The sequence below is a fragment of the Tenrec ecaudatus genome, chromosome 13, assembly GCF_050624435.1.
Source record: "Tenrec ecaudatus isolate mTenEca1 chromosome 13, mTenEca1.hap1, whole genome shotgun sequence".
Taxonomy (NCBI): domain Eukaryota; kingdom Metazoa; phylum Chordata; class Mammalia; order Afrosoricida; family Tenrecidae; genus Tenrec; species Tenrec ecaudatus.
In genome coordinates this window covers 138,633,068-138,647,656 of record NC_134542.1, presented here as the reverse complement: position 1 = coordinate 138,647,656, position 14,589 = coordinate 138,633,068, and the positions used below count along the sequence as shown (strand labels likewise).

At 45.5% G+C, this 14,589-nt stretch overlaps 1 protein-coding gene and 1 pseudogene across 2 annotated transcripts in view; one reads left to right on the top strand and one right to left on the bottom strand.

Moving 5' to 3' along the window:
• MGAT5 (alpha-1,6-mannosylglycoprotein 6-beta-N-acetylglucosaminyltransferase) overlaps positions 1-14,589 on the bottom strand; it is a 441,795-nt gene that overhangs the window by 327,535 nt on the left and 99,671 nt on the right. The window lies entirely within an intron of this gene.
• LOC142424792 (carboxy-terminal domain RNA polymerase II polypeptide A small phosphatase 2 pseudogene) lies at positions 13,854-14,213 on the top strand (annotated as a pseudogene).

Sequence of the window (14,589 nt, the reverse complement as noted above, 5' to 3'; positions counted from 1 at the left end):
AGTTTTATATAAAGGATAATTATACATTAAGAAAGCATCCCCTCACCAAAAAAAAAGCATCCCAACTCAGTCCAGTCCAAGCCTGTAAGTCCGAAATTAGCCCATATGTCTGATACCCATCTATAAAGTCCTCTTCAGACTCATAAAACACATGCACTGACACTGAGCGCAGGACAATCACAGGCCAGTGGGTAGAAAGTCTTTGGATCCAGTGGTGTTGTAAGCATCTCAGCACTGGCAGGGGTCTCTACATGGCTCCTGCAGTTCCCATGGCATGGGGGTCTATCCGGGTAGTGCCATGTGTCTCATCAGTAGAGTATCCCTCAAGGAGAGAGCAGAGTCTCTCCTGCCTCCAAGGATGAAATTCAGGAATTCCCAGAATTCTCAGGAGAAAGCCATGCACACACATAGGCCACATTGACTATGATCTGATTGACAGATAAGACCCCACCCCTTCACTCTTAATCCTCCAAGTCCCAAATGGACACCAGATTATGTAACTACCACAGACACACATGGCATACTGTCACTCTCGCTTCTATTTCTTAGCAAAAAGCTACCGAGTCCAGTCCATTCCCAAAGAGAGGAGAATAATTCACCTCTACCTTCCTCTAAAACAGATGAGTGGCATCGAATTTGTGGACCTCTTTGTAAAACAAACAAGTCTGTGCTAGATGTACAATTTACTTACATTCATCTCATGTGCACACATTCCCTTGCAAGTCCACTAGAAATTTCTCTCCATTAGTCTCAGCTACAGTTCCAGAATCCTATCTTCGAAATTGATTCCAGAGATGAATAAGAGCCTGTGGATTTACTTTCGTAAGTGATGCTCCACGAGTATGATTCCTGTAGGTCCAGGAACCTAGAGGCCAGACCCCGACCTCCAACACTCAGACTTTAGTGGTCAGGCAGGCTTTGGATAACTCCTACAGATGTCCCTCTGTCCAGAAAGGGCAGACATTTGGGGGCTTCATGAAGTTTGTGGAAAATGGAATTAAAGATAATAGATCAGTTTTCTACACACTTTTTAAAGCCCCAATGCAAAATTCAAAACCTTAACTCACTGTCCTTGAGTCAATTCCAAGTTGTGATGACCCCAAAGAGCAGAGTAGAACGCCCCCTCTGTGTTTCTGGGTTGTAAATCTTTAAGGGAGCAAAAAGCCTCCTTTTCCTTCTCCAGAGCAGCTGGTGTGCTTAAACTACTGACCTTGTGGTTACCAGTTCATCTTGTAACCCACCCACTAGTCCACCATCCCTAAAGGATCAATGGGTGATAGCTTTCTAGAATTCACATGGGCAAATGCTATAAGCTCACTGATTATATCTCAGGACTTAAGAACAATTCTTCATGGATCTGAGTTCCACGTCCCGATTCCTTTCACTTAATGTGCAGTATACGTTTATATCTGAACAGTATGATCAGTCTGCTTCCTGCTTGTTGAATTTTGGGCATCCACATGCTTCTTAATTTTTATTGCTACTGTCCTTTCAGTTCAAGGTAAAGATATTTTGCATATTATAATTCTTTCAATACCCTGTTTTTCTCTTTTTTTTACCATTTTATTGGGGGCTCATACAACTCCTCACAATCCACCCATCCATCCATGTGTGTCAAGCACACTGTACATCTGTTGCCCTCATCATTCTCAGAAAGGATGCATTTTCTTTTTTTTTAGGATGCATTTTCATTGTTACAAATTGAACATAATTAAAGCATAGTGATTAATCACAAAAACAATATGTAATTATATAGTATGAAATATTTATTTCTAATGACAAATAAATGAAATTTTGTCTTGAGGCGTGGTGTAGCATGGGTAACAATCTTCACGCCGGGTACGCTTATGTGGGCATATCTGCATGTGGGCGGACCCGCCTGGAGACAGATAGAGGAGCAGTGTCTCGGTTCCTGAGACCATCGGAAAGATGTTTTCTGATGGTCTTAGGCGACCCCTGTGAAAGGGTTATTCGATCCCTCCCCCGCAAAGAGGTCAAGACCCAGAGGTTGAGAACTGTTACTCCAGGGTTACCAGAACTCCATGCTGAGGCCTTCTACTCCACTGCTTACCTAAATGTGGGCTGTCATGGCCCTGCTCACTGCCTTTCTGAGTTAGAGCATCCTTCTTAAATTTTAACTGCAAGGAGCGGCTGTCACATTTTGGATTTCTAATGAACTAAATCTTAAATTGTTATATTTCTAATATTTTCATTAACAGCAGGCTAACTCTTTGCACCCACTTTGTCAGACACACAAAATGCTAACAACTGGTAGTAATAATAAGGAAAGTATGAAACTAGTTGCAAGTATTCTTAAGTGGCTATCAATCACTCTGATATTAAAAAATCAAAGAAGAAATGATCATTAATCTACCAATCACATCAAAACCCAGGCAGCAGACGATGTGTTGGCATGGATTCTTTTACATCTGAAAGTTAATCTACAGCTTCTGGAGAGCTGAGCGGAGTGCTGTTCTCATAAGAAGGAGGAGGAATGGGTGGGGCGGGGGGGAGGGGGGTGCGGCACGGGCCTTGTCATTGGAGTGGTGCCATCCTGGGTAGTGAGTGAGCCAGGGCAGATTAACACACTGGCCCCTGCAGCCACCAGGGCCAAGGCAAACAACGATCCTGGATCTCACCCTGTACAGCCGTTACCTAACAAACAGCGCACCTGCTTTGGGGGATCTGGCCGCACACGTCACCCTGGCGGTGGCAATCGAGATGGACCGGTAGAAGAGGGGTCTCTGTTTGGTGCTACTACAGGCGGCAGGGCGACAGAACTGGATGGCTTCCTTCCTGAAGGGACCACTCTAAGCTCCCACAAGGGCACAGGATGGTTTCCATTACCCCTCCCTCTTGATCATCCCATCCCTTCTCCTATCTGCTAGCTCCCCAACGGGCCAGGATACAAAAAGGAAGAAGTGTTTGAAACAGAAGGGACAGAGAAAACCAATGTGCCTATGTGGTCACAGCATGAGCTAAGACAGCAACGCAAGGAGACGCTCTTTGTGCTCCTTTATCATTTGATGCTTGGGACTTGAGAGGCTTAAGAGTGAAGGGGTGGGGTCTTACCTGTCAATCAGATCATAGCCAATGAGGCCTATGTGTGGGCATGGCTTCCTCCTGAGAATTCTGGGAATTCCTGGATTTCGTCCTTGGAGGCAGAAGAGACTCTCTCTGCTCTCTCCCTGAGGGATACTCTACTGGTGGCACTACTCAGATAGACCCCATGCCCTGGGAACTGGTGTGGGAAAGCAACTGACCCACCACACCACACCCAGAAGGAAGCTGAAGCAAAGGAAGGAGGAAGAATGGAGCAGAGCACACCCGGGCCCACCAAGCTCAGAGGATTATAGCTTGGCGCGAAGGGCCCAATGTACAGAGAGGACCATATAGCCGGCCCCACGGCAAGATGTTACATCCTGCACTGATCCATGGCCCTACACGGGACAGCACCTGAGACACCGGTTTCTTAGCTGACCTCACCACACTGAGGCAAAACGCTGGGGGTTTGCAATGGAGTGGCGGGGGAAGCAGAGCAAGGAGGTCCCGAGGGAGTATAAAGGATGGACTTTGGGGCCAGGACGTGGCACCCAATCAGACTCGTCCGGAAAACACTCCTAAAGGTCAACAAACAGACCTCGAACTACTAACAGGTTTTGGTTTTTTCCTCGTCTTTTAAATTTTGTATGTCAGTGGTTTTCTGTTTGTTAGCTTGTCGGTGTTGCTGCCGTCGATGCCATGTTCTTATGTGCCACTTTGGTGCTGTCAAAGCCATCTACAAATTTATGCACATATTACTATATCTGCAGGTCCACCTAGATTAGATTGGACAAACAATAGGAGAAGAAAACAACGGAACCAACAGTCCCAGAGGGACATGAGAGTGTGGGAGGTGGGGGAAGGGAGGAAGTGTTGGTCAATCCAGGGACCAGGGAACAAAGAGTAGTTGGAAGCCAGTGGATGGAGGGGATGGGAGGACTGGTAGGGAGTGACCAAGGGCAAGGTAACTGAGAGGAATTACTGAAACCAGAATGAAGGCTTACATGGTAGTGGGACAGGAAGAAAGCGTAAGGAAATAGAGGAAAGGAGTAGGGTATACATAGAAGCCTAAATACAGACATGTACATATGTAAATGTATTTATGATTATGGGGGAAATAGACCTATGTTCATATATTTATAGGTTTAGTAGTAGGGTAGCAGGTGGACATTGGGCCTCCTTGAACACATTTCCTTAATACAAGAGCACCTTGCACAGTTAAATGGTCATTTCATGATACCCACCTTTCTGACATGATCGAAGACAGACGTGTGCATAAACAAACGTAATGAAGAAAGCTGATGGTGTCCGGTTACCAAAAGATATAGCACCTGGGGTCTTAAAGGCTTGAAGGCAAACAAGCAGCCATCTAGCTCAGAAACAACAAAGCCCACAGAAAAGAAGCACACAAGCCTGTGTGAACACGAGGTGTTGAAGGGATCAAATAGCAGACACCAAAGAACAAAAAACATCATTGTGTGATCACCTTCCCCATATAAACGCTGAAGACAAATGTGTGCATAAGTAAGTGTAGTGAGGAAGGCTGATGGTGCCCAGATATTGAGAGATAAAGTATCTGGGGTCTTAAAGGCTTGAAAGTAAACAAGTGGCCATCTAACCCAAAAGCAACAAAGCCCACATGGAAGCAGCACACCAACATGTGTGATCATGAAGAGCCGAGGGAACCAGGTTTCAGGCACCAAAGGCGGGGAGGGGGTGAATCATATCATTGTGAATGAGGGGAGCACATGATGGGGACCCAACACCCATCTGTAGACAACTGGACATCCCTTGCAGAGGGGTAGTGGGGAGGAGATGAGTCACTCGGGGTTCAGTGTAGCAACAATGAAACTCACAACCTTCCTCTAGTTCTTAAACGCTCACCCACCCCACCTCCCAACTATCATGATCCAAATTCTACCTTGCAAACCTGGTTAGACCAGAGGATGCATAGCGCTAACTGGAAACACAGGGAATCTAGGACAGATGAACCCCTTAGGACCAGGGGTGAGAGTGGTCATATCTGGAGGGAAGTGGGGATAGAAATGGGGAACCAATCACAAGGATCTACATATAACCTCCTCTCTGGGGGATGGGCAACAGAAAGGTGGGTGAGGGGAGATGCCGGGCAGCGTAAGATAATAATTTAAAAATTATTAAGGGTTCAATAAGGGAGTGGGGAGGGGGGACGGAGGGGAGAGAAAAAAGGAAAATGCGGGGCTGCTTCCAGGAACCCAAGCAGAAAGCGAATTTTGAGAATGATGAGGGCAACGAATGTGTAAGTGTGCTTTACACAATTGATGTACGTATGGATTGCGATAAGAGTTGCATGAGCAGTGGAGAGCAAATGCTTTGAAAATGATGAGGGCAAAGAATGTACAGATGTGCTTTATACAATTGATGTAGGTATGGATTATGATAAAGAGTTGTATGAGTCCCAATAAAATGATTTTTTTTAAAAAACGAAAGAGGAAGTGGGCTACAGGCATTCATGGAAAACAACTCGGTAGATAGGGTAGATAGATAACCCAAGCCCACAGAGGCCCAGCAATGGTGTGAATGTCAGAGAGGAAGAGAGAAGGGTAAATCTGCCTTCTAGACCCCACGCCCAGGTTCCACCTGGCCAGGCCAGGCCACACCACTGAACTTGCAGCCACATACAGAGGGGCAGCAATTCAAATAAGCTTGGATTTTTCCACAAAAACCATCCAAGCAAGAAGACAATGGAGTGACACATATAAAGTCTTTAAAAATAAAAAATGTCAAATGACAATTTAGTGTCCAGCAAAATTATCACTCAAATATGAAGGAGAAATAAAACTGTTACCAGACAAGAACAACCATCACCAAAAACTATGCATCATTGCAAAATATACTAAATGGAGTAATACGGGCAAATAATTAGAAACAGCAGCAGACAAACCTGAGCTCAACATAAAAAAAATAATTCCCCACAAAAACCAACACACACAAAGCAGTATACCAAAGAGTACAGAAATATAGAAACAAAGAATCTAATATCACACAAACACATCAAAATGAATATAGAAACAAACCACTAACAGCAACAAACCCACACATATTAACAAGGTCTATGATTATTAATGAATTAAGTGCACCAGTCAAGAGACAAGGAGTAGTAGACAGAATACCAAAACAAGACCCATCAATATGCTGTCTACAAGAATTTATTTCAGAGGGCATCACTGAAGCTACAGTTCAGGGAGAGGGACGTGTCTGATTGGAGCACACAGGAGCAAATGAAGGGGGAAGAGAGAGTGGAGCACATCCTGGCCACCAAGCCCTGAGGATGATATTCCTGTTCAGAGCAGCCAATGCACGGTGAGGACCATATGGCCGGCCCCACTATGAGACACATCCCTCACTAACCCATAGCCCTACAGGGGGCAACACTGGAGACACAGTATGGGAATCGTGACCAACCTGACCCCACCACACCAAGGCAAAACACTAAGGGCGTGCAACAGAACAGTACAGGGAGCAGAGCAAGGAAGTCCCAAGGGAGTACCAAAAATAGTCTTGGGGCCAAGGCCTGGCACCCCATCAAACTCGACAGGAAAACACTCCTAAAGGTCAAACTTTAACTGTTTACAGGCTTTTCTCTCTCTTTTTTTGCTTTGCATTGTTTGTTGTTGTTATCTAGTTTTCTTTTGTTGCTTTGTTTTTCTCTGTCTTGTTTTTGTGCATATTATTATCTCTGCAGGTCAATCTAGATAAGATACGTGGGATAAACAATCTGGAGAAAAAAACAATGGGCCTGACTGTTCCAGGGAGACATGGGAGAGGGGCAGGTGGGGGAAATGGTGCTAATAAACCAAGGGACAAGGGAACAACAAATGATCCAATATCGAGGGTAAGGAGACGGATTTAAGAGGTCTGATAGCGTTTGATCAAGGGTAATGTAACCAACAGGAATTACTGAAACCCAAAGGAAGGCTGAACATGATACTGGTACAAGAGGAAAGTAAAAGGAAATAGACGAAAGAACTAAGGGCAAAGGGTATTTATAGAGGTCTAAATACAGTCATGTCAATATATAAAATATATTTATATATGAAGATGTGGAAACAGATCTATGTGTATATATTTATAGGTTTAGTATTAAGGTAGCCGATGGACATTGGGCCTCCACTCAAGTACTCCCTCAATGCAAGAACACTTTGTCCTATTAAATTGGCATTCCATGATGCTCACCTTCCCGACACAGTTGAAGACAAAATGAGTGCATAAGCAAATGTGGTGAAAAAAAGCTGATGGTGCCAGACTATCAAAAGATATAGTGTCTGGGGTCTTAAAGGCTTGTAAACAAGCGGCCATCTAGCTCAGAAGCAACAAAGCCCACATGGAAGAAGCACATCAGACTGTGATCACACAGTGTCGATAGGATCAGATACCAGGCATCAAAGAACAAAAAAAAATTATAAAATTGTGAACTGGGGGGAGATCTGGAGTGGGGACCCAAAGCCCATCTGTAGGCAACTAGACATCCCTTTACAGAAGGGTCGTGGGGAGGAGACGAGCCAGTCAGGGTGCAGTGTAGCAACAACTTTCCTCTAGTTCCTAAATGCTTCCTCCCCCAACTATCATGGTCCCAATTCTACCTTACAAATCCAGCTGGACCAGAGGATGTACACTGGTATAGCTAGGAACTGGAAACACAGGGAATCCAGGACAGATGATCCCTTCAGGATCGGTGGTAAGAGTGGCGATTCCGAGAGCGTAGAGGGGAGGTGGGGTAGAAAGGAGTAACCGGTTACAAGGAACTACATATAAGCTCCTCCCTGGGAAATGGACAACAGAAAAGTAGGTGAAGGGAGACACTGGAAAGTGTAAGATATGCCTAAATAATAATTTATAATTATCAAGGGTTCGGGGGGGCGGGGAGGGAGAGGGAAAAATGAGGAGCTGATACCAAGGATCAAGTACAAAGGAACTGTTTTGAGGATGAGGGCAACAAATGTACAAATGCGCTTGACACAATGGATGAATGCATGGATTGTGATAAGAGTTGGACGAGCCCCTAAAAAAAATTTTTTTTAAGTAAAGAAATACAACTCAGGCGTAAATATACAATTCGATTAAAAATTAAAGGCTGGACAAAAGCATATCAAGGGAATGACAATTTTTAAAAGAAGGTATAGAAAAAACAATCTCAGCTACAATAGATTTCAAGGCCAATACTGTCATAAAGCACCACTTCCACCAAGGCACATAAAGCCTCTGACTGTGTGGGATACATCTATTAAGGCAAAAGACATGGCAGGTTACATCACTTGCGGGAACGAGATTAAAAAGTACAACCTGGCGCTTCTCTCTCCCATGTCATGCAGGAGTGGCTGAAGAAAAAGGTAAGGCCATTTACACAAAGCTCCTAAAGCTTTCCTTGTTATCTCAGTGATTCTCCACTACACTCATGGTACTCTACTGGAGCCCAGGTGGCATAGTCGTTATGTGCTGGTTTGCAGTCCGCAAGGTCGGTAGTTTGAAACTACGAGTTTCTGTATAGGAGACAGACAGAGTTTCTTCTCCTGGAAACAGTTATTACAGTCTCAGAAACCCACAGGGGCAGTTCTATCCTGTCCTGTAAGGTCACTGTGAATCAGAATAGACTCAATGTAATTGAGGGAGGGAGAGCTAAGAGTGGCATTTATGGATTGAATTAATTCCCACTAATATGTTGAAGTCTTAATCTCTAGTAACCTCGACTTCAATGGGGTCTTTGAAGACTTCATCAGACAGGGTAGCATGTGCTTAAGTAGGTTGGGTCCCAAATCAATGAGTGGTGTCTAGAAACTAGGAGAAAAGACACAGAGACACATGAGGACAGAAGACAGCCACGTAACAAAAGATTCAGTGATTGTAGGTAGGAGAGCAGGGAGCCATGGAATGACCCCAAATTCCTGGGGCCAGCAGACATTAAGAGAGAGAGGCATGGAGCAACCTATCTTTCAGAGCCTCAGACCAGGAATCAACAGGCAAGATCTTGATTTCAGGCTCCTGAACTCCAGAACTGTGAGATAATACCCTTCCGACTTGCAGGTAACTGGTTACCACAACAGTGTTTTCACAGAGTCACAAAGAAGCAAGTCAAGTAGCATCCCTAATTGGCAACAACTGCCGCCATCCCAGGGATGCTGCTGCTCCCCGTAATAGCAGCGTCCCTCACAGTTCTCCCGGAGAACTCAAAGCAGGGCTGGTGTCAGGGGACCTCCAGACGGGTCTGTTTAAAGAAATTTGTTTAGCTTGACTATTAGCAGAGCCCTTTGCAAGGTCGGTCATTTTTCCTAAATATTTTTCAGCCATAATTAGGGGGATTCGCTAAAACAGCCACCATCATCCAAATAAAAAAGTGAATCTCTGCAAAGAACTCTTCTCTCATCAACAGTATGAAAGAATGCCCTGTGCCGTTATTGTTTGAGCCCATCAATGCAGCTACTGTGTCCATCCACCTTGTCAACGGTCTTCCTTTTCTTTGCTGCCCTTCTTCTTGATCAAGCATGGTGTCCTTTTCCAGGGACTAAGCTCTCTTGACGAGTCCTAAGTATGCCAGACAAAGTCTCGCCATTCTTGCCTCGAAGTAGTATTCTACTTGTACTTCTTCCATGACAGATTTGTTTGTTCTTTGGAAAGCTCGTGGTATTTTCAATATTCAATAGTATCATAATTCAAAGGCACCAATTTTTCTTCAGTCTTCTTTTATTCAATGTCCGACTTTCACACGCATATGGGAAGCGTGAAAATGCCATGGCTTGGGTCAGGCACACCTTAGTCCTCAAACTAAGAGTATTGCTTTTCAATACTGTAAAGAGGTCTTGTACAGCAGATTACCAAATGCAACTTATCATTTGAGCTCTTGATTTCTGCTTCCAAGATTACTGGTTGTGCTCTAAGCACTGATTGTGCCGCAGGCATTGGTTGTGATCCAAGCATTGATTGTGATCCAAGCAAGATAAAATCTTTGACAACTTCAACCTTTTCTCCAGTTATCATGCTGTGACCTATCCACCAGTTGTGAGTATTTAAGTCTTCTTGACATTGAATTCGAATCCAATCCTTGATCTTCATATCAAGTGCTTCAAGTCCTCCTCATTTTCAGCAAGCAAGGTGGTGTCATCTGCATCCTGTAGATTGTTAATAAGCCTTCCTCCAATCCTGATGACGTAGTCTTCTCGGATAACCCAGCTTCTCTGATGATTTGCTCAGCATGCAGAGTGAATAAATATGGTGAGATGATGCACCTCTGGTGCATACTTTTTCTAATGTCAAACCATGCAGTATTCCCTTGTTCTCCTCGGACAACTGCTCTTGATCCATGTCCAGGTTCTGCATGAATATATAATGTAGTGCTATGGAATTCCCATTCTACTCAAGGCTAGCCATAGTTTGTTATGATCCACACAGTCTAATGCCTTAGCATAGTCAATAAAACACATGTATTCTCTGCTTCCAACCAAAACCACTATGACAGGAGCAACGAAGTCCCTTGTTCCTCTTTGGAATCCAGCCTGGATCTCTGGCAGCTGCCTGTCAATGTACTATTGCAATCATTGTTGGATGATCTACAGCAAAATTTTACTTACATGTGATATTAATGATACTGTTCTACAAATTTGAGCATTGTTGGGTCACTTTTCTATGGGTACAAATATGTATCTCTTCCAGTCAGTTGGCCAAGTAGCTGTTTTCCAAATTTCCTGGCATAGACAAGTGAGTGTTTCCAGTGCTTCTTCAGTTTATTGAAATATTTCATAAATTCCTGGAGCCTTGTTTTTGGCGAAAGCTTTCAATGCAGCTTCAGCTTTTTCCTTCAGTGTCACTGGATCTTGCTCCTATGCTACCTTTAAAATAACTGAATGGCTCGATGTGTTCTTCCCTTCTTCTTTTGATACTTCCAGTATGGTTTTCTATTTTCCCATAGAATCTTTCAATAGAGCAACTCAAAACTTGAATTTTTTTTATGTAGTGCTTTCAGTGTTTGATATGCGGTGCATGTTCTTCCTCAATGCCAACAGAACAACAAGTGCCCAACAATAAATACTAGAAACCAGACCTCTTGCCACTGAATCCATTCTACCTCCTGGCCACCCCACAGGTGGCCCAGTCCAATGGGCTCCATGGAGTTGTCAGTGGCTCGGATCACATGGAAGCAGGTCACTGGGTGGTTAGTAGCTGGATACAAACCTTCTGTGTAACCCAGGGGTCTTACCCTGCAGAACCCAAAGCACACTCACTACCAGCGAGTCAACGGGGACCCTCCGTGACCCCCTGTGGGAGCAGAAAGCCAAGTCTCCCCCCCCCCTCAGAGCTGCTGGTGGTTTCAAACTGCCGAGAAAGCGGCTCACAGCCCAACACGTCTACTGAAAAAAAAAGCAACAACAAAATGTTGTCGCTGACTCCTAGCAACCTGATAGGGCGCACTTGAGCTGCCTCCCAGGGTTTCCAATGCTGGGTTCTCCATGGAAGCTGATTGCCACACCTTCATTTCAGAAGAGGATGTGACGGGTTCCGGGGAAAGCCTAAGAGCAAGCTACTGAATGACTAGAGGAAGAAAGCTATGAAACGAACATGTGAATGATCTAGCCGTTGGGGAAAATCACAAAGTGCTAAGAGTGAAGCACTTTGGGGTCAGCAGGCAGCGCACAGTAGAACTCATTATGTTTTCCTAAATAGGGACTGAATGCTCCGTGCCCACAGAGCAAGTAGCAGAAGGAGGCACACACTACTGATCTGAGAAAACGGAAGGGAACCCCAGCAAACAAGCAGCAGCCAGCCTGCAAACACCTGTCGGCCTCCATCAGAGTGCTGACCCACAGTCCTCAGGGGGACTAACAAAAGGAGGGTCTCTTTTACCAGCTGACCATGCCTCTCTCCAAGACCTTTGCCCCACCAGGGGAAGCACTGTCTTGCAGGCTATGCGCACTTCAGCACCACCTAAGCCTTGGGAAGGGAGATGCACAATGCCCGGCAGTGAGAGGTGAGGGCTGGGAGGAGCTAAGAGGACATGCAGTTAGGAAAGGAAGGGAGCAGAGTACTCTAAGAATTCAGCCAAGTTATGATGAAAAGATTCCCCAGAAAAACAGTGGCTGAGCATAAAATGTTAAATCTCCAGAAGGGAGCTTCATGTTTATCTTCAATTCTTTTACCAATTTTGGAAGATAGGGAAGTATTTAATTTCACAACAGAAATGGTGCACATGTAACATTTCCTGGTGTGCTAATTTCTACCTTATGCCAACCAAAATATTTGAAGACAACTTAATATGCCAGGAGAATATAGCTCAAGGGAGCCAGGGAGCTGCACACAAAATACCATTCATTCAGAAAATTACTTTGATCGGTTTTTTTTACCTGCTGAGTGAGGGTCACAGAGATGCCTTTAGGTGAGGCAAGCACACAAGCTCAGTTTCTAATAAACAAGAGAGTTCAAGTCCACCCAGTGGTGCCGCAGCATAAGGGCCTGGCTATCTATTTCTGAAAAATCAGGCTCCAAAGCCCTAATGCGCTCACTTCTACTCTGACACACAAGGAATCACCTGAGCAGAACTGGTTACTGGTGGAGCCACTCACACACCCAAAACTCACTGCCATCAGTTGATGCTGACTCTCCTATAGGACATGGTAGAACTGTCCCTGTGAGTTTCTGAGACTGTCACCCTTGATGGGAGCCATTTACAAGTTAGGATATAATTTAACCCCTTAGTAGAAGAGAAAATGGGAGACTTAATGAGCAACAGAAAAGTTACCAGCAGGGGTTCTAAACTTGGTTCCACCAGAAACCCCACTGAAAAGGGACCCTGCTGGGGCCTCAGCCCCCTGGGGACCCATTTTATTTGGTCTGCCCTGGGTTACGGGATTCTCTCCTCCATGGGATTGCGACCCTGAGATAAGTTGGAGAGGAGCTGCTGTGAGAAAGCGTCCAAGGCGAGTTGAGGGGCTCACTCACGCCAAGGGAACTCCAGACAGACAAGCTGCTTCGTGATGAAATAAGCAAGAGAGCATTAACTCAGCCACTCTGAATGGAGCACAGATGGTTCCAGAGCGCCAGCACTCACATTCAGCTGGCTCAAGAGCAAAACATCTTCCAATAAACTTTTGGGGCATTTCTGCCACTTTCTCTTCAGTTCTGAAGAACACTGGGTCAAAAGCCGAAATCCCATGTGGTGAGCAGACCTTGAGAATAAGGTGTGTCGGGGCTTCTTTTGGAAAACAAGTTCAGGGATGGCAGTTTAAGGATAACTCATAATTTCTATGAGTCCAGGTAAGTTTGGGTACTGCCCCCTTTTTAGAGAAAAATAGCACTCCCTGACGATTAAAATCTTTTCTCCTATACAGGTATAGGCATTGGTAAGAAAAAGACCAGTAGAGTTGAATTGAGGTGTTTGGGTTTTTTCCCCATTATAACAACACACGTGCTCATTAAGGGTAGCAAGGGCTTTCCTGAGAATCCCTTTGGGAAACATTACTCCACCCACACAAAGACACTAACAATACCCCTTCACGTGTCCTTCAAATCTGAAAACTCAAGGAACATAGGAAAGAGACAGCATGAGTCCCCCGGAGATGCCAAACTTCTTTTGTTTTGCTATCGTGTAAATAGAAAAGCACAGAGTTCTTCAGGGGGAAATGGTGGTGCTGGTGCTGGTGCTGGTGGTTAGGCGCCATCGAGTTGCTTCAGACCCACAGTGACTCTAATCACAGCAGAATGAATCACTGCCTAGTCCTGTCGAGACTGAGGGAACCACGCACAGGTGTATGTGCTCGAGGTCTTCAGTGGATGAGATCCTGAGGCGAATGGGGGAACTCTTTGAATGTGTCCTCTTCACCGCCAGCCTAGCCGAGTATGCCGCCCCGGTCACGGACCTGCTGCACCGCTGCAGGGTGGTCCAGGCCCCACTGTTCCGGGAGTCCTGTGTGTTCCACCAGGGCTGCTATGTCAAGGATCTCAGCCGCCTGGGCAGGGACCTGAGGAAAACCCTCATGCTGGACAACTTGCCAGCTTCATACATGTCCCACCCAGAGAACACAGTGCCCATGCAGTCCTGGCTGGATGACATGGCAGACACTGAGTTGCTGAATCGGATCCCCATCTTTCAGGAGCTGAGCAGAGCAGAGGATGTCCACACCAGCCTTGGGCAGCTGCGGGCCCCCTAACCTTCCTTGCTTCCAAGCAACGCCATCCCTGTGTGGGCTTTCCTGCTCTGTGCCTTTAAGATCAGCCAGATGGAGTGAAAGCTAGGCGCCTCACCAGATGGGGCCTGGAAATAGTGAGGAAAGGTCGGAAAGAGCTTTAGGACAAGTTAGTGATGCTGGGGGGCAAATATCAGACCAACAATGCCCAGCACTCTCTGCGTGCGTGCGTGTGTGTGAGACTTTCCTTGAACTATGGCAACAGGATCTATAGGGTTTCAGATCTGGGGAGAAGTGGAAAGATCAAGAGTCTCCCCAAGTTAGTCGCTTCCTCTCCAGTCACCCTAACAGCTATGAAGCTCTGTAGGTTGAAGACGGTTAAAGGCGCAGCTGCCAGCCC